Source organism: Vipera berus, assembly GCF_964194415.1.
Source record: "Vipera berus genome assembly, chromosome: 3".
In the NCBI taxonomy this organism is placed as follows: domain Eukaryota; kingdom Metazoa; phylum Chordata; class Lepidosauria; order Squamata; family Viperidae; genus Vipera; species Vipera berus.
In genome coordinates, this window is record NC_138204.1 from 29,983,035 (window position 1) to 30,009,646 (window position 26,612).

General features: G+C 39.7%; 1 protein-coding gene across 9 annotated transcripts in view; it reads left to right on the plus strand.

Moving 5' to 3' along the window:
• The window catches only part of EPB41L1 (erythrocyte membrane protein band 4.1 like 1), a 194,112-nt gene that overhangs the window by 71,207 nt on the left and 96,293 nt on the right, over nt 1-26,612 (plus strand). Inside the window, exon 1 of one of the 9 annotated variants that reach the window (XM_081323136.1) lies at nt 7,953-7,979. The exons of the other annotated variants lie outside the window; for them this stretch is intronic. The gene's annotated coding sequence lies outside the window, so the exon portion shown is untranslated. Of the gene's footprint in view, nt 1-7,952; nt 7,980-26,612 lie in introns of those variants that run through there. 9 annotated transcript variants of the gene reach the window in all.

Consider the following 26,612-nt stretch of genomic DNA (forward strand, 5'->3'; position numbering starts at 1 on the left):
CCCTGGTGCATAGACTGGCACCAGTCCTTGGCATGCCAAAAATCAGTCCACGCAAACAAGTGAAGCCCCATGTGCGGGATGCAGACAGCACACAAAACCATACCTTCTCCAGTCCTCGGAAAAACCTCTCTCTATGTAACCAGTCCCTGGTGCCCAAAAGGTTGGGGACTGAACTAGAGGGAGAACTTTTTGCTTCAGGCAGCCTAGATAAACTACATAGGGTTTTGAATTTTAAAGAATGGTACCTATGAAATATCAGTGGTGGAGATAATAATAGCAACAACAATAATATAATGACTCAGGCAGAATTCTTCAGTTATGTAGTTCTATTCACAGTTCCATTCATGAAGATATAGGATATAGGAGTCCTGAACTTAACAACCATTCATTTAGTGATCTTTTGAAGTTATAATGACATTGAAAAAAGGGACTTAGAACCCATCCTCATAACCTTTGCAGCAACCCCATAGTCAAATGTCAAAATTTGGGTACTTGACAACTGGAATGTACTTGCAATAGTTGCAGCATCCTGGGGTCATATGATCACCATTTGTGACCTTTCTAACTGGCGTCTGAGAAGCAAAACCAACGAGGGGAGTTGGATTTGCTAAGTCTGTGAATGACTTAACAATTGCAGTGATTCGCTTAGCAACCATGGCAAAAATCATAAAATTGGATGCAACTCACTTAACAACACCTTGCTTGACAGTGGAAATTCTGGTCCCAATTGTGCTCATAAGTGGAGGACTACCTGTAGTGTCCTAATTAACATTAAACTTTTTACTATTTAATTACTTTAAAAAAATTAAAATCTGTTTAATTTAAAATTACCCAAAGACATTGTAACCACTATTTTAGAACCTCAAGTAATGCATCCTATTGAAGAAAAGTCAGAGGTAGTTTTTCCACAATGAATATACAGTATGAAATGTTTCTCTTGCCATACTACAGATACCATCCTAGCCACCTCCTATGAATTGTTAGGGACTTTGACAACCACATTTTAACAGATCTAGAAGGGCAGCATAAATAAAATTTATCCATTCCATTGTACACCATCAAACATAGTTGGCTGCTTTTGACTGGCTTGGCCACAAATTATGTGGTTTTGCCTGGCATGAACAAGTAAAAGAATTGAACAACAATGCTAACAAGGAGCTGTATTTGCTCCCTTGTGTGCTATTACTTCTCTACTGAAGGTGCATGAGACGGAAATGCTAATTCTGCATTTCACAGCTTTCCCACATCTGCCCTCAATATACATGAATTGCATGTGGAAACTTATGTACACAGATTTCAATGTGAGCCAGAACTTTAGAGATCTGCAAAGTATAGATGTCAGCGTACAGAAGCTTCTCTTTTGAGAATAGAATCAAGAAGATCATGCAGTATTGGGAATGAAATCAGCAGTGCTGCTCTTTCAACATACACACCAAGGGAATTATAGAACTACCCAATTTAAAAGGTTATCAGAAAGGCAGGAGATAGTAATGTGGCACAAGACAACTGAAGTAGAGCTTGAAAAATCAAGCCATTGTATTGGATTATGTATATATTATATTGTTTTGTTGGTCTGAAGAGACCTTACATGGGGATTGATTCCCTCTTCAATAGCACATTGCTGCTAAACAAGGAAATACAAACATTGCAAAGGACTGCGCAGTCTGACCATGCATGTGCTAGAATTTTCCATCTCAAAAACAGCTCTGTTGCCTCAAATAGTTGATTGGACTTGTAGATTTTTATTTATTACGAAGAAAGAAGTGCTGGAGCGGAGGTCCCCAACTTTTGAGAACCAGGGACCGGTTCTGTGGAGACAGGTTTTTCCACGGACTGGAGGGTGCGTGGTTTTGTGTGCTGCCTGCATCCCGCAGATGGGGCTTTGCTTGTTTCTGTGGACCAGTTGCTGACATGCCATAGCCCAGTATTGGTCCATGGACTGGGGGTTGGGGACCCCTGTGCTGGAGAACAAAATACAATATTCATTATATCAACTACCTTTAACTGGACTGCATCTAGATGTGTTGAAACTGCAAATCAGGGCAAGTAATTTGGGGAGTTGTAAATCCTTGGACATGTCAAGTAGAGAATATTGAACTTGAATATTTGATAGTTTGAGATTATACCTACCTACTGGTTTTGGAATTGGCTGAGAAAATATGAATGCAGTATACTACAGTGCAAAAAGATTCCTAATTTTGATTCATAGAAATAAAACCTTTTTGTGCTGTGCAATATAAGACAGAAGTTTACAAAACTGTGAAATAACAGTATATTTACCAAAGTCAAACAAAACGATAGAACAAGTTCAGGGGCTTGAGATTTTTAGATACTTCCTGTTAAAGTGATTTTTATACTATCTATTCTGGCAATGATGTACTGGACAGCTTTTGGTTGGTTGATTGAAGCAACCAGTTGCTGGGCTTTAGGATTGTTTCAAGCAGGTTTTTAAATGTAAAATAATTCTATTTTAGCTAATATTCCTGCATAGAATTTTTATATTGAGATATGTTGTAGGCTACAATGAAGCTTCTGTCTTTATAAAGCTTTCTAATCTTTGAAAAGCATGGCTAATTGTCACAGGGAATCTAAATGATGGGCTCTAGCAGAGCCTATAAAGTTTTAAGGGCACAATAATCCTATTGAGCAACCATTTTGACATAGCTAGGGAACAAGAATTTAATTTAATTTAATTTAATAATTTGATTTCTATACCGCCCTTCTCCCGAAGGACTCAGGGCGGTGAACAGGGCAATACACAATAAAAAACCAGATACAAAAATTAAAAAACCATTAAAAACCAATTAAACATCATGCCCATAAAATCAATACATAATTAAGTTAAAAACTAATTTTAAAAACCCAACCCCATCCCGTCAGACCAGGCCAGCTTGTTCGAAAAAGAATGTTTTAAGATCGCGCCGGAAGGAGCGAAGGTCGGGGGCCGTCCGGAGCTCAACCGGTAAGCTGTTCCAGAGGTCTGGCACGCCCACAGAGAACGCTCTCCCCCTGGGGGTCACCAATCGGCATTCTTTGATCGGCGGCACCCTGAGGAGGCCCTCTCTGTGGGAGCGCACTGGACGGAGGGACGTTGACGCCGGTCGCAGGTGTTGCCGTAGGTAATCCGGACCCATGCCATGAAGGGCTTTGTACGTCATAACTAACACCTTGAACCTCACCCGGAGAGCAACCGGTAGCCAATGCAGCTCGCGGAGCAGAGGTGTAACATGGGAGTATCGGGAAACTCCCAAGACGACTCGCGCGGCTGCATTCTGCACCAGCTGGAGTCTCCGGGTGGACCTCAAGGGCAGCCCCATGTAGAGAGCATTACAGTAGTCTAGACGAGAGGTCACGAGCGCATGAGTGACTGTGCGCAAGGCATCCCGGTCTAGATAGGGCCGCAACTGGCGCACCAGGCGAACCTGGGCAAAGGCCCCCCTAGTCACAGCTCCAATATGCTCTTCCAAGGAGAGCTGTGAATCTAGAAGGACCCCCAAGTTGCGGGCCCTATCTACGGGGGGTAATAGCTCACCCCCCATGGCCAATGATGGGATAATCGGAATTTCCCGGGATGCCGGCACGAACAGCCACTCAGTCTTGTCAGGGTTGAGTCGAAGCCTGTTCCTCCCCATCCAGACCCGGACCGCCTCCAGGCAACGGGACATCACGTCGAGGGCATCGCTGGGGTGGTTTGGGGTAGAAATAAAAAGTTGGGTATCATCAGCATATTGGTGATACCCAACTCCAAAACCACGAATGATCTCACCCAGCGGCTTCATATAGATGTTAAACAGGAGAGGCGAGAGAACCGATCCCTGAGGAACTCCACAAATGAGAGGTCTCAGGGTCGATCTCTGCCCCCCTGCTAACACCGACTGCGAACGTCCCAGGAGGTAAGAGGAGAACCACTGGAGAACCGTGCCTCCCACTCCTAACCCCCTGAGACGTCGCAGCAGGATACCATGGTCGATGGTATCAAAAGCCACTGAGAGGTCTAAAAGGACTAGGACAGAGGAACAACCCCTGTCCCGAGCCCGCCAGAGATCATTCACCAGCGCGACCAATGCCGTCTCCGTGCTGTACCCGGGCCTGAAACCCGATTGGTACGGGTCTAGGTAGTCAGCTTCCTCCAAGAACAAAGGGAGCTGATGCGCCACCACGCTCTCAACAACCTTCGCCAAAAAGCGAAGGTTGGAGACCGGACGATAGTTGTTTAAAATTGCTGGGTCCAAGGCAGGCTTCTTGAGAAGGGGTCTCACCACCGCCTCCTTCAAGGCGGCGGGAAAACTACCCTGACTCAAAGAAGCAGTAATCACTGCCTGGAGCCAGCCTCGTGTCCCATCCCGGGCTGCATAAGTCAGCCAGGAGGGGCACGGGTCCAACAAACACGTGGTGGAGCTCAGCTTCCCCATGATCTTGTCCACTACTTCAGGGGTCACAGGATCGAACTCTTCCCAGATTAAATCGACAAGACCGCCCGTATCCTCTTCGTCAGACTCTGCTCAGTCGGAGTCCAAACCGGTCCGGATCTGAGCGATTTTGTCCGACAGAAATCGACTAAACTCCTCGGCTCGACCCTGCAAGGGTTCCTCCCTCACCTCCTGATTAAGGAGAGAGCGAGTCACCCTAAACAGGGCGGCCGGGCGATTCTCTGCGGACGCAATGAGGGTGGCAAAGTGGTTAGACCTAGCCACCCTCAATGCTGCGAGATAAGTTCTCGTAAACGACCTTAGTCGTAACCGGTCGGATTCGGATCGGCTGGATCTCCAACAGCTCTCTAGGCCCCGTCTCCGAAGAACAATGTAAATGACCTTTTTATCAAGGTTAGTTCTTAAGGTGCTTAATTTTGAACCCAATTCTTTCCACCGATGGCTCTTCCTTGGTAGAAGTTCTAATTTAAGAAAACCATTCAACAATTGGGGTGGTTTCATTGTCACAGGTATTTCAGAACACGTTGAGGTTCAGCAGAGATAATCCAGATATCCTTGCTCAGAGATTTGAGAATTCCCTTGGAGAGAAGCCAGTTCAATTCAGTGTGAAATAATGCATAGAATAGTTGAAAGGTTTGCTACAGCTGACCAGTGTCAGTGTTATTACCTGACATATATATTCAAGTATGTGGCAGCTAATAAGAGCTGAACTTCAAATATCATGCTGGACCATGCCTATCTTACTTTAATGGCACCCAAACAAATACTTCATTTGCAGCTCAGCTTGGTATGGCATATGGTTTTGCCAGCCTGCTGTGGATAGACATAGAGATTGTTTACTAGGAGATTTTGCTAAGGCAAATATATTGTCTCTGTACAAAGCAATTCTGGGGGCCTATTGGAAGCACATGATACATGTGGTTTAGAATGATAAGTAGTGCTAAATTCTTTTTTTTAAATGGAACAATTTTTATGTGAATTTGCAAATTCTTTGCCAGCTATGTTTTCCCTCCCAGCAGCTCTATTATCTCCCTTTCCAGATGGGAAACTTAGGCAGAATCATTTGCTAAAAGCCAAAGAGTACATGATGTTCGAGAACCAAATGGTGGGTTTCTGCCTGAGAGCCATATTCTCCAATGATTTTCCCCAGAATTCTCAGTATGCTGGCTGGAACATCTGGCAACTGGAATGCCAGCAGTTCTGGAAGAAGCTGGGGTGAGTTGGTTTAAAAATGGTGTTCAGTGTGGAGCCCAGTGCAAATCTGTCATTCAGTTGCTGAGTGATGCTCTCAATAATGAAGCCAATAGTAACAATCCAAGCAATTATCAGATGAATACAATTCCATTGTTCCTAGCTGGGCAATCAAGTAACAAATAGGTAAAGCAAGTTAATCAGGAGTCTGGTGAGAATTTAGAAGACAGCAGGAATAAATAGGTAATAAGCAAGAGCATCTGGGAATTAGTAAATCAGCAGGCACACTACCTGAATGGTGACCTTCAGTGGTCTTTGAAGTTTGAGTGGATTTTTAAAAGGAGAATTAATGATTCATTGGAATATGTGGCTACAAACTTTAAGGATTGAAAACACATAAAATTAATTTCTTCATTGGACTAAATTACAACATAATTTGTGATATTGTATGCTGTATAAATTCAGCCATTATAGTTTATAAATTACCATTAATTACTTAGAACAGCCTCTAACCTGGATCCTTTACAGATATTTAAGCCTAGAATCTGTGTTTGGGAATTTTAGAGGCAGTGGTGGGATTCAGCTCGTTCTCACCACTTTGGCAGTACCAGTAGCTAATTTTTTGTTGCCCAGGTCCAGAATTGACTTTCAGAAGCAGCATCCACACAGAGAACCAGTTGTTCGCATATTTGAATCCCACCACTGTTTAGAGGTCTTAAGTCAAATTACATATGGAGGGCAATAGATTGGACAAGGTTGCTCAAGAAATTGTTGGGATGAAGGAGCCAGGAATGATACGTGTCTTATGGACTGCTACTACTGAGTGTAATGTTTCCATTTCTTATGCTTTAAGCACCCAGCTAAACTGGAACATGACCTGTTCAACCCTTGCAAAGCTAACCATGAAAACTTTTAAAATGATTTCCCCAAGTTTGACAGAGGCTAATATCCTGAAAAAAATGAATAACCTTTTGCTGCTTTAGGTATGGAAAATATTCATTTCCCCTGAGCCTTTTGATTCCAGACAGCAATCAAAGGGTCAATTAGCTCTGATCCAAGAAAAAAATGCTTCTGACAGAATACTGTAAATTCCTTCTCAGGCAGCTTGTTTGTGATGAGACTAGCAGATTGCCAAGTCATTGGGAGTGCCTGACTCAGCTTTGAGGCCTTTGTCCCTTTGGGATGCTGAGTTTATAATTAGAGCTATTAGAAATCCAGCCCAGTCTTCCTATCCCTACCAACTTACTGTGCATCAATGACCTTGATATATCTCTGTTTCTATCAGTCCAGTTTTTCCACATCCTCAAAGCACAAAATTTCTTCATGCTTCTTTTACTTATTTATTTATATCCTCCCTTTATTTTTACAAATAACTCAAGGTGGCAAAGATATTCAATATACCTTTCTTCTCCTATTTTCCCAACAACAACAACCCTGTGAGGTGAATTGGACTAAGAGTGTCCGGCTCAAGGTCACCAAGCCGTCTTTCATAGCTCAGGTATGACTTGAACTCATAGTCTATTGCAGACATGTCAAACTCACGATGTCACATAATGTCGCGTGATGTATCGGAGCTATTTCCCCATAGGCTAGCAATGGGGTGGGCGCGGTTTTGTTGTGACGCATCTGGCCCATAGGCCAGCAGTTTGACACCCCTGGTCTATTGTTTTCTAGCCTATGGTTTAACTAGTAGACCAAACTGATCTTAATTACCCCATCAGTTATCCAGTGCTAATCCCATTGCCTTGTTGATCAGGAGGTGATTATCTTCTGTATTGCCTTGAAATTTTTTTCCTGTTTCCAATTTTTTATGTCTTCCCTCCAGTTTGATTGGCCTCCTGTGTGTACCTCTCAGACAAGCTTTGGTCACTCTGAAATTACCGAGAGAAACACAGATTCCTTTTTGTCCCAAAATCAGGGTAAAATACAGGGTCTCTTCTTGCTGCTGCTAAATATTCCTCAGAGGAAAATTTTCCCTTGTGTTTTTATATATAGTCTTGCAAACTGGTAGGTTTCAAGGTAATGCAGAAAGCTGTGGGTTGGTGGATAGTTTAGCATCATTATTGGTCCCAGTTTTATCTGGTAATTACATTAATGCAAATTTTAAGATGTCCACGTTTTTCCAGGTTTTTAAAAATATTAGTTGTCTGCATTAATAAGTCTGATGTGGTTTATGCCTTCTTCCCTGCACATCCTTGTAATTTATCAACAAAAGAATTCCCCTAAGAAGGATATGTATTTCCTTTCTCTTTCTGCTTTTTTTCCTTTTAGAAAGATAGAAAACTGAGTCTGCCTTACATCAGAAAAAGCAGCCTGGTTCAGCTAGCACCAGGGAATGTAGGCCAGCAAAGAATACAAGTAAGAATTTATGCCTGAAGAATACAGGAAGGTTTTTTTTTAAAAAAAGTATTTCCAGTTGTGGGTAGAAAGTTGACATTTTATAAAACAAATTTCAGAATTCCTATATCATAAATCCTGAACATCAGTCTTGTTGTTTTGCATATCTTATTGCACAATCACTGCAGTTTTAACTGTGTCCTTGTGCATTACAGATAAGTGTCTTCCTGATAATTTAGACTATAACGTCCACAATCTTTTGTCATCGGCTATGCAATAGTTATGACATTCTAACTTAAAAACAAACAAACAAGCAAGGTATGTATCTTTGCTTTAATTTTGATTTTCTTGTTTAATTTCCTTAGCCTTTCTCGATTTTCAAGATTACACTGCATTTAGAATGCAGAGTTTGAGTAAGATTTTAATTGTCACCCTTGTGATAGAAGGGCATGATGTGAATAATGTGTGCTTTTTTGTGTAACATGATTCTTTTAAAGAAATTCACAAGCATTAAAAAATTTTGTGCAGGGAAACTATCAGCATAATTTAAAATCAGTATTATCAATGGCTCATCCTTATAGTGAGTAAGAAATAAATATACTTCATCTTAAAAAATAAATTTTAATCTATCAAATCAAACAAATGATAGAACTTTTCAGCTACTCTATGAAGTAAAATCATTTCATTGCAAGTAGACAGAACCAAAGGAATCCAACAATGTAAAACTTTACTTTTAACTGGAAGGATGAGCTTGTTAATGATTGTATAATTCTTGAAAATTGGGTATAATTTTGAACTCTTGTTCCACCAAAGTCAGGAAAAAAGAAAGGGAGAAAAGTATTTCTGTACCTTAAATGAGCATCTCTTAAACGATCAGAACTTTTCATGCTCTCCAAAAAAGATTACTTGTCCTTTGAAAGGCAAACTAAATGTGTAAAACAACTTTCTCAAACTGTTAAACCTGTTCAGCATTTGTGTGGAAGGCAGTTTCTGGAACTCTCCATCAATTGAGTTTTGACCTTCCTGGGAACTGCTGGCTTATTTTGATATGTATGAATCAGCCATGGTGGGCTTTTCATCTTTTCAACTTGTCAGATTGACCAGATCTGTTAAAAATATTCTGCAGTGATACAGCATTTTTCTACATGGAAAGTCCCAAATTCAATCTCCATTTAAAACAGTCAACTTGGGGCTCTAGGGCTTCATATAACAGCCAGTCCTCCTTTTTTAAAGCTCTTGAAATACCCTCTGGAACATTATCAAACTAAACTGGTGTCGCAGTTTTCTGCCAGTTGGGGGAAGTAAATGAAACTGAAATGCAAGTGCCAAATTAGAGCTTAATGTAGTTTAGAAAATAAAGCAGCCCAGCAGTTTCTCCTCTCCATAAACCCATAAAAAAAGAAAAAAAGTTCCAGCTTAACTCAGGCTTGTGTCACTGTCCATTTCATTTTTTTTTGTTGCATTCCTGTGGTTGGTTTTTTTGGTATTATTTTTCTCTTGGTCATCAAAAGATTATTCAGTCCTGATATTAAAAAGAACAGGATCAGGAGAAATATATAAATGCAGTGGCATTTTTTTAGTTGAGGTAGACAGTACTGGGCGGGAAAATCATTAACAGCTCTGTGAGCGAAAGGAGGAGCCTGCATAATTTAACAAGGTAAACACATTGAACAATGTAAACACATGTAAATTATTTAATGCATTCCATATGCAATAATAAATGTTGCATCTAAAACAAAAACTTAGAAAATAAAATTCAACGGAGAAAAAATCTTGTAGGTCTTTTGGGGAAAACTCAATAATGGAAAACTAGATTCAGTGAGATCCTGCTCTTACTTAATCTGCTCTATTCAGAGGTTTAAGGCAAAATGAATATCCTTCAAGTTGGATAGTCTTAACAGGCTGCTGAGGAAGAGATGAAAATATTTTGGGTTTTAGGCCTGAAAGTTGGCCTGAAAGGCAGAAGCTATCAACCTCTTCAGTATCTTTACTATCGATTCTAAGTCTGATTGCTACATCCATTTCCCCCAATTTTGTCTTCTTTATATTTAAATCTTATTCCTATTTTTTAACTCTGTTCTTTGACTTTCATTAGAGGTAGTGCTTGCTTATTAACCACTTGCTCAGTTATTGTTTGAAATTATAGTGGCACTGAACAAGGAGACTTATGTCCAGTGCACAAAGTACTGTAGTGGGCATTGTAGTGTCTCCATGATCACACACTTGCAATTTGGACACTTGGTAACCATGCACGTTTATGATGGTCACACTGTCCTGTGTCACGTGATCACCATCTGTGATCCTCACTGCTGGCTTCCAACAAGCAAAGTGAATGGGGAAGATGGCAGGGAGTCACAAGTCATAGTCATGTGATATTGCACTTAATGATCACAATTAGAACTGGCATCTTAAGTCATTCTAATTCTTGATTCTTTTGCTTTATAACCTTGTAGCTTAGCAATGGATTTCTCAGTCCTAATTATAGTGTTAACAGAGAATTACCTGTACTAGAGTTTGCAGAGCACCTGCATTTTCAGCTATCAGGACAGATGTTAATGTTTCTTTCTCCACGTTTAAAACCATACTAAACTTTTCCCAACCTCTCTTAATTTATATTCAGCATATAGGCTGAATAAATAAGGGAGAGTTTATGGCCTTATCTTACTCCTTTCCTGTCTTAGAGACAGTCTGTTTTGCCATATTCTGACGACTGTGGCATCCTATCCTGCTTGAATATTGGTGGCTAAGCCTTCCTTCTTCTTTTACTCAACCCTATCCCTGCAATTTTATAGAAAGTGATATGGCAATAGCAACTAACTATTGCTTTGACCAGCTGAGCAAAATATTCTATCTTTCATGCCATGGGATAACATAGAATAAAAAATTACTTGTAACCAAACACATCATCTTCCTTTTCAAAGGAATGCTTTTGAGAAGATAGAAGTTGAATTCTTCCTATTTTGCAGTCCCCCCCCCCCATTCAGCTTCCTAGATGCTTTAAGAACACTGGACTATAGTTATTTATCACACATTATCTTTTTTTATGTGCACTGATCCAAATTCCACTATTTGCATAAAATATACAACAGGGTTTTGACTGCTTCCTAAATGATGGCCATGACTTTTGGACCTTGCAAAATTGCAATCCTCTGATATTAGTTAAATTTATACAATTCAGAGGAATATATGAGCCTGAAAAAAGATGATGCTGCCTAAGGAACACAATCAATAAGACTAATATGGCTTTCATAGCAGCAACATTTTTTCCACCTTCATATGGAAATTTAAAAAAAGTCAGTGTGTACGGCCATAATAGAATGTCCACTGTTAGCATTATGTGTGAAGCATAAATGAACAGTATCTCTGCTCAGCATAACACCAGCCAAAAAGGCGATAATGAACATGAGAGCTTTGCTGGCAGCCCATTGAATGGTTCTTTTTGTGGTCAGAGCCCACAGCCATTTCTGATTACAAAGCAAGCTTCATAAAGAGGTTGTTTTTGTCTGTCCTGTTGGATTAGGACTGCAAAAATCAGTGAGTGGAGGTCAGAGGAACTCATAAGGAAATCAGTGGTAAATCTGATTTGGAAATTGTACAGTCAATCCAGATGCAAAATACCATGGCGGGGCAAGAAAATCTGCAGGGAATTATTTTCTGCTTTCAGGAGAAATAGGGATAGATGTTATAGTCCATAGTTGTTATATCAGTTACAGATTTTTGTAAAATGCATGGAAGGGAGGACTATAGAATTTAATATATTGTGCAAATTTCTATGGATGCACAATTAATATATCAAATAGAAACAGAGATGTGTTCTGTTCGAGGTTGTTTTAAATACTTTCTTCTCACCCTGTTAAAAAAAATCTATGACTAAAGGTAGTCCTTAACTTCTGACCATTTGTTAACTATGATTCAAATTTGCAATGGCCTCAGGAAAAGTGACTTATGATCCCCATTTTCAAAGTTAATGACTGTTGCAGCATTCCTGTGGTCATGTGATTGCAATTCAGGTGCTTGACAGCTGCTCATATTTTTTATGATGGTTGTGGTGTCTTGTCATATAATTGCAATTTGTGACTGACCTAACCAGCTTCCAATGACAAGCAAAGTCAATTGGCGAAGCCAGATTTACTTAATGTGATTAACTTAATGATCACATGGAGCCACTTAAGATTACGTTAAAAATGCTCATAAAATCTGGTCCAGGCACGTAATGACTGCATTGCTTAGTGACTGAAATTCTATTCCCAATTATGGTTGTAAGTCAAGGACTAACTGTAGATGTCAGTTACATGTTGTCTGTCTAGATTTCATAGGACATTTTATTGTGTCTGTGTAAACATACAGTTGCAAGAAAAAGTATACGAACCCTTTGGGATTACATGGAGTTTTGCATGAATTGGCCATAAAATGCGCTCTAAACGTCATGTAAGTCACAACAATAGAAAAACACAGTCTGCTTAAAATAATACTACACAAACATTAGCTGTTGTCATGTTTTAATTGAACATAAGATGGAAACATTCAAAGTGCAGGGTGGAAAAAGTATGTGAACCTTTGGACTGGTTGACCCTCCTTTGGCAGCAATAACCTCAACCAAACGTTTCCTGTAGTTGCAGATCAGACCTGCACAACGATCTGGAGTAATTTTGGACCACTCCTCTTCACAAAACTGTTTCGGTGTAGCAATATTCTTGGGATGTCTGGTGTGAATCGCTCTCTTAAGGTCATGCCACAGCATATCAATCGGGTTGAGGTCAGGACTCTGACTGGGCCACTCCAGAAGGCGTAATCTGTTCGGTTGAAGCCATTGTTTTGTTGAATTACTTGTATGCTTTGGGTCATTGTCCTGTTGTATCACCCATCCTCTGCGGAGCTTCAGTCGGTGGACAGATGGTCGTACGTTTTCCTGCAAAATGTCCTGATAAACTCTGGAATTCATTTTCCCATCAATGACAACAATCCGTCCAGGCCCTGAGGCAGCAAAGCAGCCCCAAACCATGATGCTCCCTCCACCATGTTTTACAGTGGGGATGAGGTTTTGATGTTGGTGTGCTGTGCCTTTTTTTCTCCACACATAGTGTTGTGTGTTTTTCCCAAACAACTCAATTTTGGTTTCATCTGTCCACGGTATATTATGCCAGTAGTGCTGTGGAACATCCAGGTGCTCTTTTGCAAACTTCAAACGTGCTGCAATATTTTTTTTGGACAGCAATGGCTTCCTCCATGGTGTCCTCCCATGTACTCCATTCTTGTTTAATGTCTTCCTTATTGTAGATGTGTCAACAAAAATGTTAGCATGTGCCTGAGATTTCTGTAGGTCTTTAGCTGACACTCTAGGATTCTTCTTTACCTCATTAAGCATTATGCGCTGTGCTCTTGCAGTCATTTTTACAGGACGACCACGCCTAGGGAGAGTAGCAACAGTGCTAAACTTTCTCCATTTGTAGACAGTCTGTCTTACCGTGGAGACATGAACATCAAGGCTTTTGGAGATACTTTTGTAACCCTTTCCAGCTTCATGCAAGTCAACAATTCTTGATCGTAGGTCTTCTGAGAGCTCTTTTCTGTGAGGCATGGTTCACATCAGACAGTGCTTCTTGAGACCAGTAAACCCAAAACAGGTGTGTGTTTTTAAAGGGCAGGACAGCTGTCGGCAACACATCCAATATCATCACACTGATTGGAGTCAAGGTTGGCTCACTCCTGGCTCCAGTTAGCTCTTGGAGAAGTCATTAGGCTAGGGGTTCACATACTTTTTCCACCCTGCACTGTGAATGTTTCCATCTTATGTTCAATTAAAACATGACAACAGCTAATGTTTGTGTAGTATTATTTTAAGCAGACTGTGTTTTTCTATTGTTGTGACTTACATGACATTTAGAGCGCATTTTATGGCCAATTCATGCAAAACTCCACGTAATCCCAAAGGGTTCACATACTTTTTCTTGCAACTGTAAACCATAAGAATGGGATAGTGAAAAATCTAAAGTAATTCCTCTGTAAGCATTTTCAGATTTCTGTCAACTAGCATAGTTTACACATTGTTACAAGTCACAATGTGGTTTGTTAGGGTTTAGCTTAGTGATATTGAATGAATCCAATCATAGCTGTAAATTGTGGTTAATATGGTGTATGATATCTGCAGTTGTAGCTTACTGCATAAAAGAAGGCAAACCTAGCCATTTTTCCCTGTCCTCTGACTTAAACTTTTATATTATAATAAAGAAGTAACAGTATATATTCTGGCAAAACATATCAGATAGGGAACGTGAGAATTTACTGTCTAGTTTCTGTGAAGAGTAAATAGCTTGAGATAGTGATTTGATTGCAGTTTTGTCTAACAAAGTCTCTTAGTGACTCTAGATGTATAACTTGATTGTTTGCAGTCACCAAATATTCTAAGACCTGGTTTGTTTTATAAACCATAATGGCTTCATTCACTCACAATGTTCTATCACATAAACCACACTTTATATACTGCAGTGGCTTGGAACACATAATCCTCTAAGTCAGGGGTGTCAAACTGCCAGCCCATGGGCCAGATGCGTCATGCGGAAGTTGCGCCTACCCCATTGCTGGCAATGGCAAAACAGTCCCGATACGTTGCGCAACATCATGTGATGTTGCGAGTTTGACATGTCTGTTCTAAGTTAAAGCAGTTTGTCTCTAACTTACCTATTTAGAGACTGCTTCTATTGGGGCTTTTACAGTATTTGTACGATGCTGATTTAACTATTAAAGTTCTAAGTAGCAGTATAAATACTTTAATGGGAAGTCATCTGGATAGTAAGATCAACTTAAAGGAGGAGCTTTTAAAGATACTGACACTTCCCAAACCTGTTTATGGGACCCATTTGAGAGTGCAATTTAGTTTGTTCCCAGGTTGTGGAATTGTTCTCTCAAGAATGGTTTTCTCTCTATTTATTCTGGTAGTAAAAGCTGTTCAACAGTAGTGGATTCTCTTCATAGTGGGTTCCTGCACTGGGCATGGAGTTGGACTTACTGATCTCAAATGTTCCTTGTTATTATATTTTGTAATAATCTGCTTTTCAGAAAGGAGTCAAGTTTTTCTTTTTTTTAGCCAGTCTGTTTTGCTCGAGCTAGTAATGATTGGTAATATTCTTTCTGGAAATTTATTTCTTTATACTTTTTCATGCACATGATATTGATTGTTGTAGGAAATGAAATCCTACATCACTAGGAAAGATAATTTGTGTCATGTTAATTAACAGCTAGTCCTTCATATTTATAAGCTGTTATAATCATAAAAACCCATGACTGCATCACTAGCCAAGGTAGATTAGATGTTCAGATGGTCTTCAGAATGTATCTGATATTATTTAGAACATGTTTCTTAGGTCAATAGCCTGTATTGATGAACATTAGCAAGTGTGCTTGTAGAACCGATATTTGTACCATTAAAAAACCTTCCTAGATAAAACTGACCAAATACTCGTTACAAGCTGTACAATTCTGCAGGTAAATGACCAGATATCAAAAATATTTATCTAATTAAATGTCGCTGAGCTTCTATCCTCCATGAGTATTGGGATCACAACTCTCAAAGTTCCTTATTAGCTTGACTGGTTATGAATTCTGGAAATGTGTTAGGTTGGTGAAGACTGAAGTAGCAAATCCACAGTTTCTCCATAATTCAGTTTCCCAATTTCTTTCCTTATTTGTCTATGAAAAAGAAAAAACTGGGTTATAGTGAATTTCCCATAATATATTTAAGGTGAAACCTTTTAGTACTAACTTGCATCATCATATCTTCTTTTTCTTTTGTCACATAGTGGGCATGCCAGCTCCTTCATAAAATAATGTAGCTGATCTCACTCAGCTGATTGTGCAAAAATAAAAGTACAGGCTGTAGCTGCTCTACAAATCTCCATTTTTCTGCCTTGCCTCCAGAGCTCCAGATATCACCTACTGAATTTTCAGAACAAAACTGCAAAACAATAGCGTTGCAGTTTCTTATTAAATTTTGGAATAAAGCAAAAAGAAAGTCATGATTTATTGATGTATAAAAATTTGGAGGAAAATGCATGCACATACACACATTTCCTCACTCTCAAATAAGCCGAAAACCTAGGGGCATTAAATGCATCATTGCCCACACATCTAGTTGCCAAAAATGTGCTTGTCTCAAATCACATACGGATTTAGAGACTAAAATTGAGTCCTCAGTTGTGGACAGAAGGAAGTTTGGGCCAGTGAACATATATCCATGCTAGTTGTTCCCATTTATTAAACTTTGAGAATTTAGAAAGATAGTTAAATAAATCAATAAACCAATGATGAGAAAGAGAAAACCTACACATCATAACCTCTGACTTTTTCTGGATGCAATAGTGCTAATAGATGGAGTTCACTTTTTAACTCTGTGTTTCTTCTTGTTTAGACATGTGTGTATTGGATTCCAGAATAATGAATTGTGAACAGGAACTATACTCAATAGTAAAGCAATTTCTCTTATGAAATCCTCATTGCTTGGAAATTCAATATACAGGATACTAATGAAGGGTGAGGTATGATTTGGCAGATCCTCTTATTAAGCTTCCATAGAGGAACTTGTAGCCCTGGTCGAGTTTAGAGTTTAGCCAACTTCATCTAATCACTTCAATAACAATGATGACCTTTCTTAAGATAAATGATCTTCTTTTGTACTCAATAGCTTGTCCATGTATGTTAAATGCCTTTCTTTCTTCCCTATCTTATGTTCTTACCAACACTGTGCAGTGGCACGTGCTAAGGATGTCTGAAAACCTGCTTGTTAATTAGATCGAGGCAATAAATAGGAGTGTGACAAACAAAACCAAACATTAACAGAGGCATGGGGCCCCTTTAGAGTCCTGGAAAGCAAACATTCAGGCACTTTCCCTTATTGTGTTTGCAGCATTATGCTGCATATAGGAGAAGGAAACACAGAGCTGTTTTGTTCATTGGAGGCTGCTTTGAAATGAGCCAGATGTTTACAGCTAAGGAGGACTAAGATGTGTTACTTGAAGGGGAGAGGGATAGGGAAGGCTGAATGAATACCACTGGGTGCCTAACAAGCATTCCTGCTGTTAGTCTAAAGCCATCTGCTAGATTTGTGTGAAAAAGGGAAATCCTTCAGGGATGGAACGGGGGAGGGGGGAGGGAGAGTGAGTCATGGAGAGGCAGACAGCTCTATCATTGAGGTTCTGCTAGGCAGCATGGGAGAGGATCCTAGACTCCCCACTCCACCCCCTCCAGCTGTGGGCTACAAGGTTTGCAGCGACTGCAGTATGCATCAATCAATGTGTGGGGGTGTTAAAGTTGGTGGAGAGGTTGCTCTGCAGAAAGAAACGCCATTGTACAAACAGCACCAGCCCAGTCCAGACGAGTGACACAGCAGGGATGGGCAGCTCTCACAAAGGTAGGGCTGGCTTAGCCAAGGAGGGAGATGAGAAATACTAGCTGGTTCGTTTCCTTTGGCTTGCAACCCAAGCATTCTTCAGAGGTTTTAGCTTTGTTGTTTATTAGCGTTGTCTAAAAAGCAATAAGATCTAGTTCATTAGTTTCCAAAACTGCTATCTATATCTATATAGCCTCGAGCCAATAAAATGTAGTTTCCGAAGTTTTCACTGCACCAAAGACAGGAAAGGGAAGAAGGATGTACTTTTCTGCTCAATGCATTTATGTTTTTAAAGAGGATGCTGCAGTCTGCGTGCCTGGTTTCTTATGTCAGTAGTAGAATTAAAATGCTATGTTATGTTGTGGAAATCACAATTTAGAATGTGTAGCGAATGAAATTTTACAGCTGTTTTCATCATCTCCGCTGTTTAAGTTATTTAATAGTCCAGGTGAAAGAATACGAATCCTTTAAAATGTTGTATATAGAAGGTTTAAAGGGGAAGGTGTTAAACCATGGAATTTGGGGATTTATTAAAGACCCCTTTCATTTTTTTCTCCTCTGTACTTTGTGTACAGCACTTGCCTTTCCTGTTAAGAAACACTCTCTTGAAAAGCTAGATAATTCAGAAAGGGCTCATTTTACTCAATGCTCTGGATTAAATATAATCCTATTTTAAAGCAGCCTTCTGAAACTGAGCATTGTCCAAGGAAGTAATTACATCTCCCAGAATTCCTAGCTAGCATGCTGTCTGGGAGATGTAGTCAAATCCTCTTTAAAATATGTTGGGTTGTGAAAAGTTGCTCTGGAGCAGTATCATAATGCAGAATGATTGTTGCTATGTTTTAAGAAGCTTTTAAGGTGTGTTAGAATAGAGAAGGCCCAGCCACCTTTTCTTACATGGCATTCCTGTGAAGGCTCTGTAGAGACTTCATGGCTTCTTTCTAGGCTATTTCAATAATTGGAAACCTCAGTTCGAAAAGCACACCTAAGCTTTCAATAGCCACAGTGCAGGAAACAGAGGTGAGCAAGAGGTTTCGGGAGGATCGCATCTGTGTAACATGGTTGCAGGAATGATTAAATACAAGGGAAACCTCTCCTTCCCTAGTGGTCTTTTAAGACAGACAAAAAACTTCAACCAGGAATTGTGTGACCTTTATACTGTACCTAGGAAGATCAAATGCAATATTAAAGGTAATATTAATTATTTCTTTCTTGATGGCAGGCAGAGAAGCCTCCATCTCAAGTTGTGCCTGCCAGGTTTTAAGTTTTAAAAGGGCAGCAGCCTGGCTCCTCTGCAGCTTGGGCACTCTGTCAAAGGTTTTTGGCATTTCCTTACATTGTTTAGCCCAGAGCTTTCTCTGTATTGCCAGTTCCCTCGTCGCCTGAAGAAATGGAGCCTGTTCCATTTGTCAAATGCCTCAGTTATGAGGAGAGATGAGAAGTGCCTTTTCTTAATCAGTTTCTCTGTCAAGTCTTTGGCCCACTTGTTCTCCTTACCACAGCCAACAGGTATCTTATGTTGCCCTAGCCTAAGTGGGAAGATAGATTGGGTAGAGAGGAACAAGCTGAAAAGTTGTATTTTTATACTCCTCACCAACATGGCTCACATATCACACTGTGACATTGCTTGCTGTTTGATGGTTAAATCACAATTTGTTTCATTTGTACAAAATGCTAAGTCATAAGCCATAATTTAGAGTAGAAAGTCTGGGTTTACATAACACGCCAAATCAAAATCAAATAAAGTATATTATGGCCTAGTACAGTATGTTTGAACCAGGCCATTGCCTATCCTAGTTAGTTTTATCCATAGCTTGTTGATAAATCACAGTAGCCTGTTCCTCCTCCTATTTTCTCCATAACAGCCCTGTGAGGTAAGTTGGGCTGAGAAAGTATGGCTGGCCCATAGTCACCCAACCAGCTTTCATGTTAAGGTAAGACTAGAACTCATGGTCTCCTGGTTTCTAGGCTAGTCCTTAACCACAATGTCAAACTGTATAGTAGATTTTCCTAAGCAAGCTTTATTTTATTTATTCATTAATTAAATTTATATGCTGCCTATCCCACAACCAGGTGATTCTGGGCAGCTCAGCTTTGCAACCAGGTGCCTTCCAAATTACTTAGAAATACAGCCCCCCAAAGGATGTTGCAGTTCCAACATCACCAGAGGATTCTAGATTAGAAAAATCTGTTGCAAAGTAAAATTACATAAATTCCAGGCTTCTGAGACAGCTTTATTCCAGGAATGGAGGAAAGAACAAACATATTTTTAAGGGGGCTTCAGTGATAACATCTGTTTTGTTCAGCAGTACAGCCTAGGTAATGGTCCCCAAGTGCAAACACATCAAGAAGATCCCATGTGAAGAAGTTGAAATAGAGGTTATTATCTTTGGCTTAGAGTGCTTTTTATCAGTAGTGTGACAGGTAGGCTAGTTTCCCAAAACAACCTAAAACTTAAACCTAGTTTCACTGAATATATGGTGAACCACAAAGTATCCAAACTAGTCACCATGATATAAAAAAAGATGAGATTTTGAGACTCTAGAAAGGGTGCAAAGAAGAGCAGCAAAAAGGATTAGGGGACTCGAGGCTGAAACATATGAAGAATGATTGCAGGAATTGGGTATGTCTAGTCTTATGAAGAGAAGAAATAGGGGTGCCATGATAGCAGTCTTCCAATATTTGAGGGGCTGCCACAAAGAAGAGGGAGTCAAGCTATTCTCCAAAGCACCTGAAGGCAGAACAAATGGTGGATAGAAACTAATCAAAGAGAGAACCAACCTAGAAATAAGAGTAATTTCCTGATAGAACAATTAATTAGTGGAAACAGCTTTCCTTCAGAAGTGGGTGCTCCATCACTGGAGGTTTTTAAGAAGAGTTTGGACAGCCATTTGTCTGAAATGGTGTAGGGACTCCTGCTTAAGCAGTTTGTTGGGCTAGAAGACCTCCAAAGTCTTTTCTGTCTCTTGCAGTGTTGTTTTGTTATTCATCTTAATGTAGTGTAATGTGTCTTGCAAAGGTAGCCATAGAAGATTGGTGGTTTTAATCAGTCTTCATATGGGCTATGATTGATAGGCATAAGTATATTCCTAATATAACACAATTGGCATCCCACCCCAAATCATCTGAATATATTGAGTCTTCTATAAATTCTTCAAGGACTATTGTTTTGTACATGGAGATCAGATTTACAAAATTAAACATTCCATCTTAGCTTCCTGTTAAAATGCAGTATCCCTAAATATTCAGTCATGTTCTCATGGCAGACTGTACAGTAAGTTTTCTTTCTGTTATTCAGAGTTTGGATTTGCTGAGTTGCTGGTGCCCTTAATTAATATATGGATGGATAACTCCATTATGTCAACAATGAAACATGGGTACTGTATAATGCTTAATTCTGCATAATCGCTCAGGAATTAGTTCATCCCCTATTTTTGTTTCTTTTTAAATGTTTTCTGAATGTGCAGTATTAGCAGTTTTGCTAAGCTGGAAGAGCACTCTGTTATGTGACTACTTAGATCTCTTTCCTGTCTTTGAAGGTGTTTGCTTATTTAGTGGGACCCAAACAGATTAATTGTCATTCTAAAAAGATTATTTATATTAAATGATTATAGAATAATAGAATTGAAAGGGGTCTTTTAGGCCATCTAAATCCAACCTCAAACCTGACATTGTTAAATGAGTTAATGAAGATCGGATAGCAAAATAAAGGAGAGATATATTTAACTGGGTCTTCTGCATTAAAAAGAGTAAAATAATGAATATAAAGTGCTGATTCAGGTTCTACCTCAGATACAAGAGAGCTTAGTGAATGGCCCTTCACTGTTGTCTCAGATGACCCTTCTCAGTCTTAATTGCCTTGTAAGATAAAACATCCTGACCATATACTCTTCACTGTTTTATTAGCTCTGTCTCTCTCCCTCTCCCTCCCTCCCTCTCCTGCACTGAAAGATGACTCAGCTTCCACTTTTAGTAGGCATCTCGAGGGTTTTTTTTTATGATAAAGTACTAGATGTGGGGCAAGGGCCAAATATATATGACAATAATCCTACTGTCTGGGTTTGATCCACTTTTATTCACAATGATGGCAGAAGTCAAGTTGAGAGTGCTTAAATAATCAAAAGTGTTGAAGTCAGAGTCCAAAACTATTGTTGCTTCATATTATATTTGCTCTCATTTGTCACTTTAGCTTGTAGTCTGCCCTTCCATTGAACCATGGGCAGTTAGATAATTTTCCATCAAGTGTCAATAATTCCTCATTCAACTTCTATAGATGCTGCAGCAAATTTTGGAAGTACAAGTGCTCAGGAATTAGTGTGAACTGTTAAAAATCTATGACTCAGATATCAACCTTCTCTCTTCTTTTGAAACTTGTCATTACTGTGTTCTTTATTATGTTAATCTAGAGCAAATGAAGTTCAAATCATCTTTATCTGAAGCATAAAGGTAGCAAGACCTTGAGGAGTCCAAACTACATCTTTGATGCATGAGAAAGATAAATAAGCAGATTTAGGCAGTTCAAAAATAAAGCATTCAGAACAGCTTTCCCAGCTGAGAATAAACTGGCCCCATTCAGAATGTTCTACTTGAATATCTCAGATGGATTTTTGTCCCATTGGAACAAAACACAAAATGCTTTGTGAAATTGGTTATTTGTTTTTGCTCTTCCTCTCCCCTGTCTCTCAAGCCCTAAAGAGCCAGAGCTCATCAATCATTGAAGCCAAAGCATTATGGGAGCTATATTTCCAAAGTCCAAACCAACCCCTATGTTTTTAAAAAATAAATATGAGGGATCTAAAAAAGTAGTTCTGAAGTAGAACTTGTCACTGACTATTGTTGCCAAACTTTGTTATTCTATATTTTTTTTTAAAAAAAATAGTGTGACTGAAGCTTGATAACTTTAATCTGCCATGATCTAAACCAAAAGTCTCCTGCAGCTGCCCAAATCCATGATTGTATGATGCCTTTTGCTGCATTGAAATCAATTTTCTCTCTCTCTCTCTCTCTCTCTGCTATCCCCACTCTGCCCTCAAATTGACAGATTAATCACAAACAGGCACTGTTCTAAGAAAAACAGGCACCTGTATGGAAAGGAGGATCATTCATATATACAATATCATACCTACTACTCATAACACAGTACCTGATCTTCTGCGAAGGTGAAAGAAAACAGTTGAAGCTTGCAGTTCTTCTTCATGCAACTGCATGCACAGAGCATGCACAGGAGCCTTGGTGGAGCAGTGGGCTAATGCCTCCTTAAGTAACACCAGCTGCCTGCAATTAGTGCAGGTTCGCATCCCACCAGGCTCAAGGTTGACTCAGCCTTCCATCCTTCCGAGGTAGGTAAAATGAGGACCCAGATTGTTGGGGGCAATAAGCTGACTTTGTAATAATGCCGCTTGGGGGGGGGGCGAAAGCCCTAATAAGCAGGCATATACATAGAATGAAGGCTATTGCTAAGCACATTGATTTGTGCTTAAATTGTAAGCCGCCCTGAGTCTTCGGAGAAGGGCGGGATATAAATGGGATTTAAAAAAAAAAGACTAAGGAGAGAAAACACTAGTGACTCAATGCCCCCAATTCTCTGCTCTGACAAGAGGAGAAAAGAATCAAAATAGTATTATTATCCCATAGATAACACAGCTTTCTGTGCTTTTGTTTCCTTTTCTTTCTCTTCCTCACCACAATCTCTTGTTCATATCATTTCCAAGTTCCAAATGAGGCTCTCCTCCCAAGTGACTTTTGGGTGCATATATGTTTGCACCTACCTCTCTAGTTGACTGCCCTTATCCCTTTTCAGAAATTGCAGCCTCATTACTCTGCTTGGCCACCTAGCCTTACCCATTCGGCTGCCTTGTGGCTTATGCCATGAAACTACAACATATAGGGCCTGTACTGCCTGTTTTGTGCTGAGCCTACAACTTGTAGAGAATACTCAACAATCTTGACTTCATAGATTAAGGTTTTAAAGTAGGATAAGCCTCTGCAATCAAGACTGCTGAAATACGTAGGGAGAGTTCACAGATGTGAGCTATTGTCTTCCTCCTTTCTCCCGTTTTTCTACTAGCACTAATGGCCTAATTTATTTTTTCAAAAAATATATGAAGTACTAGTCCACTTTCAGAAGTTAAATAGTTGAGTGAGACAATCCAACTATTATGTTTCAAGACTTTTTTTGTGGATATGTGTAGGATGAGTAGTTGGGGGCAATTTGCCATGGAAAAATATCCTTTGTCATAAAAGATGACAATGAGTTGGTGGCCCATGCTGGCAGTTCCATGTTCTTGTCAAGGGACCAGTGGATTATATACTGCTCAAAAAATAAAGGGAACACTTAAACAACACAATGTACTGTATTTAATAGTAGGATGTCTTATCTTGTGTTCCCTTTATTTTTTTGAGCAGTATATTCATTTCAACATGTTGTCTTCCTGCTTCCTACTGAATTGGAAAAGAAAGCAGACAGTAGGCTAAGCTGGAAGTTCACATAAAGCCTGCTCTGAATTAGATATCAGCCCTCCCAGGGTTCAAGGATATTTCCCATTTTAATAAATGTCAAACAATGGAGCAATATACCGGTAAGTACTTGCCATAATAACTCAAGGAGATTTTTGGAAGGCAAATGGAAAGGATAGAAACTTGAATGGAAAACTCCCTTCTTGAATGGAATGCATTCAATTTGTATCTGTGTGGGAATATCAGTATTATCAGTCTTGCTAGTGATGTTGTGTTACGAGAACAGACCAAATCAGACCAGTTTTCTTGAAATAATGGACGATGGTGTAGTATCAGAGTTTTAGGGTTAGCATAAAATTGATATATTTGAAAAAGGAGAAAAAAAATCTAGGTAAAACTCTATAACATATTGTTAAACAGTTGATTTGTGAGCATTTAGAAAATGAATTACTTAACAGAAATCAGTTTGGGTTTAGTATATTATGAAAAACCAACCTGGTCTACTTTGATAAAGTGACTGGTTTAGTTGAACAGGAGAATGCCGTATGGTTTGATTTTAACTATCTTCCATAAGATTCCAGAAGTGAAAGTGACAAACCATTGGTTGCACTATCTTTAAGGTAAAGGTAAAGGTTCCCCCGCACATGCGTGCTAGTCGTTTCCGACTCTAGGGGCCGGTGCTCATCTCCGTTTCAAAGCCGAAGAGCCAGCGCTTGTCCGAGGACGTCTCCGTGGTCATGTGGCCGGCATGACTAGACGCCAAAGGCGCACGGAATGCTGTTACCTTCCCACCGTAGTGGTCCCTATTTTTCTACTTGCATTTTTACGTGCTTTCGAACTGCTAGGTTGGCAGAAGCTGGGGCGAGTAACAGGCGCTCACTCTGTTGCGGCACTCGGGATTCGACCCACCAATCTGCCGACCTTCCGATCGACAAGCTCAGCGTCCTAACCCACTGAGCCACCGCGTCCCCTTGCACTATCTTTAGATGAATACTGAACAATTACGCCCAGCAAGTGTGTTTCAGTGGCCTATTGGATGGATGTGTTGAGTGTATTATAAGGCTCTGTTATAATAAATATCATGAATGAGGAGTTATCTAAGCATCGGTCCTCTATCAATCCACAATAAGGGACGTAATCTTGGAATGGAGACTATTTGGGACAATGGTGAATCTTCTAAGAGTAGGCATCCTGTCAAAATCAGTCCAGGTAATCCTTAAATTTCAAAAATTCATTTAGACATTGAAACAAGTGACTTCTGACTGGTTTTCACACTTACGACTATTGCAGCATCTCCATGGCAACAGGATCAAAATTTGGGCACTTGGCAACTGCCATGTATTTAGTTGCACTGTCCTGGGATCATGTGATCACTATAACATGCCAGCTGGCTTCTGACAAGCAAAGTTAATTGGGGAAGCCTGATTCACTTAATGACCACTTGATTCATTTAATTGTAATGATTCACTTTACTGTGGCAAAGAGGTCATAAAATGCCTCACTTCACAACAGAAATTTTGGGCTCAGTTGTGGTCATAAGTAGAAGACCACTTGTACAGCAAAAAAATCTCTCTGAATTCACCTGAAATCTCAGAACAATTCAGCAGGCCTCCTTTACTCGGGCTAACGCATGATGTCATCATCAATAACATTCTAGGTGAAAATGGGTTCATAAAAGAGCAGCAAGACTGAAGATTGCCAAAATATTTATGGAGGAATGTTCTATGAACAGGTGAGTCAACCGTGGAACTTTTCAAGCTGTCCATGGACATAATTATATTTGTCAGAAACCAAACATTGCATTTGCATTCCACAATGAACCTCATTCCAATGCCTGGAGGTAAAGATGGTAGTGCCAAAACTTTGCTTTGCTTCCTCAGGATCAGATGACTTGACAGTACTGAAAACAGCCTAATCCCTTTCTGTCAGAGAACTCTGCAAGATAATAGCAGCAAGACTCAAGTAAAGCTTTAATACATCATTGAAAAAGTTATGCAAAAATTCAGGAAATCCAAAAGAGGACAAATATTTATTCACAGAATTGTGCTTTGCACTGTAACAAGTATAAAAACTGTTTTGCTCTCATTAAGAATGCAAGCTGTGACAACTAGTTGGCCGTACCAAATCTCTCTCTTTTTGCTCCAATTTTCATGCAATATAAAAAATAATAGCTTTGAATTGTGGCAAAATTTACAGAGATTGTACATGTAAAATGTGATATAATGCTAAATGCTTTTTCCTATGATCTGGAGTCAATTGAATGAATGGCATACAAAATAAGCATAAAGAAAATTAACTTTTGGTAATATTCTACATCGACATCTTAGGTATCAGCGAACTAAAATGGACAGGAATGGGTGAATTTAATTCAGATGACCATCAGGTATACTACTGCGGGCAAGAATCCCTCAGAAGAAATGGAGTAGCCTTCATAGTCAATAAAAGAGTAGGAAAAGCAATACTGGGATACAATCCTCAAAATGACAGAATGATCTCAGTTCGAATCCAAGGCAAACCATTCAATATCACAGTAGTCCAAGTCTATGCCCCAACCACCAGTGCTGAAGAGGATGAAATTGACCAGTTCTATGAAGCCCTACAGCACCTTATAGAACTAACACCAAAAAATGATGTCCTTATCATCATGGGGGATTGGAATGCTAAAGTAGGAAGCCAAAAGATAACTGGAATAACAGGCAAGTTTGGCCTTGGAGTACAAAATGAAGCAGGGCACAGGCTGATAGAATTTTGTCAAGAGAATACGATGGTCATAGCAAACACTCTTTTCCAACAACCCAAGAGACGGCTCTACACAT